Raw genomic sequence first — 2,172 nt, forward strand, 5'->3', positions numbered from 1 at the left:
CTTGCGTCATCCCCCGTATACTTGCCTATTTGTTCCCCTTTACCATCTGGAAGGCTAACTGATCACGGCCACTACTCTTTATTTTCTCTTTTTTTTTTGCAGCTGAAGGCTTACGTCCAGCACAACAATGGATGCAACCTGTCCGTTGGACTGTCCGAGACATAGAAGTTCAATTCAACAAAGCTGCCAACATCTTTCCGTGCAAACGTACAAAAACTCAAACCCTCACCCCATCTCGTTTTGTTGTCCTTTCTTTAAAGCATGGCAAAAAAATGTGTCGCCTCTGTTTTATATAGACCAATTTTTCACTGGGACAGAAATATTGCCTACAACGGCAAACTATAGTAGCCTGTAATAGTAAATCATGTGTTGCAGAAATGCACACCATGCTGCCTGCATGGCAAAGCACAAGAAGATTGACTCGTTCCATTGGTCTAATTTTTGACAGCTTTATAACTCAATCAGTTCTAAACAAAAAATATGTTGTTCAACTACAACATGACCAGTTGCTAAATCCTAGATGTTATCAGTAAACAATAACGCTAGATTGATTGTGCTGTTTACAGAATTGGTGAAATTTGCACTCCATCTTCCAACATCCAAAGTAGTCAAGTTTAATTAATTAGAGCTGGGTAAAGAAGGTATATGACCTAGAAATTCAAACACTAAGTCTGGCTGACACAACTCCTTTCACTTGCTGTCATGCCGATTTTGTAGATCTGGAGTTGTCAGTTCTGGCTGACCTTTGTTTTTTGTGTTCCTGCATACACCGACCAAGTGCCTCAATGTGGTCATGCTAATTTCTGGCACCAAGTGAGCCCGACCAAGAGGAGCTAGCCAGATTTGGAGTTCTCGTTGCCGCCATCCTTCGTTGCCCATCAGGCCTGGCCTTTCGTAGGTGTGTGTACTGCATGCTTTCATGTTCAGTGGCGGTCTGGCACCAATCTGCAGAGGAGCTTGGTAGATTTGGAGTTGTCGTTGCCAGTGGCGGAGCTTGACAAGAATCCATGGGAGGGCCAAAGACACACACACAAAAAAATTAACCAACTGCAACAAACCAGAACTTGTAGCCTCCAGTCAAATTTATACTTATATTATCCATATTGGTTGTAAAATACATGTATGATTAACAATATATATTTCATAAGAGAACTAACTACACCAAAATATACGACTTGTCTACATGGATATACCGCTCTATCCATATTGAAAGCGACGTTGATGGCCCTTTTTACCAGAAGCTTTATAGTGTTTCAGTTTTGGTTGCATAGGACCTAGCAACAAATATGATCTCTCATGCTATCTCTTTGATTTGGTGGGTATTGCAAAATTTGTGGTCGCAATGCAGGGTCTCGCTCGAAGAATTCCATTCCTCGGAATACGACAGGAAGAGGAACTAAATTATTTGTTTGAGGCTCTTCATCTTGATTTTCAAGTTGTTGTTCCAACTCAAGAAGCAGGGGTAAAGGTTGCGCTAGTGGAGGATATTCTGCTACTGCTTCTGTCCATTGTCTTTTGAACTATGACTGAATGTTGCCGCTGCTGCCCTTAACCATGGTCACTTGATCAGTCTAATCTTTGTTCGAGAACAACCGATAACAACAGAACAAATAAAAATCTGTGATGCAAAACACAAAAAAATCCCCAACTAGATCTGATGAATAGGCATACTAATTGCTAAATTACTAATCAAACTCCTACATGATTCCTACTCGCACAGATGCAACACTACACACGGACGGCCCGATGAGGGATCCAAATTCCAGGTTTCCAACAGTTTAAGTAGTGGGCGCAGCCGCACGGAACACTTGCAAACGGGGAGCCGGGGAGGAGCGGCCGGTGACGACGAGTGGCCGGCTGGCCAGCCGAAGTGGACGACCACCGGTCCCCCGAGGCCAATGGCGAAGAGCAGGCGACGATGATGCCCTTGTTCCTCCCACCTCGGCCCCGGGATGTTCGCCGGCGGCGCGCGCGGATCAGGGCGAGCTTCGAGTCGCCGTCGGCGCCGACGCATCGATCGAGTGCGGCAGCATGGTGGCCGGTTCACTGGGGGATGGATGCGAGCGTGGTTGGAGAAGGGGAATCGAGGCGAGCAGGTTACGCACTTACGCTCCGAGCGAGCGACCGAGCCTGAAGTTTGCGTGCGGGCATGATGGTTTGATGGGCCATTAG

At 46.0% G+C, this 2,172-nt stretch overlaps 1 long non-coding RNA gene across 1 annotated transcript in view; it reads left to right on the top strand.

The window, feature by feature from the left end:
- The window catches only part of LOC123072434 (uncharacterized), a 2,664-nt gene extending 1,495 nt beyond the window's left edge, over positions 1-1,169 (top strand). Inside the window, exon 2 of the long non-coding RNA XR_006435144.1 lies at positions 103-1,169. This is a non-coding gene — a long non-coding RNA (uncharacterized lncRNA). The remainder of the gene's footprint in view (positions 1-102) is intronic.
- The last annotated feature ends 1,003 nt before the right edge of the window (positions 1,170-2,172 follow it).

Source organism: Triticum aestivum, chromosome 3B (genome assembly GCF_018294505.1).
Source record: "Triticum aestivum cultivar Chinese Spring chromosome 3B, IWGSC CS RefSeq v2.1, whole genome shotgun sequence".
Lineage (NCBI taxonomy): Eukaryota > Viridiplantae > Streptophyta > Magnoliopsida > Poales > Poaceae > Triticum > Triticum aestivum.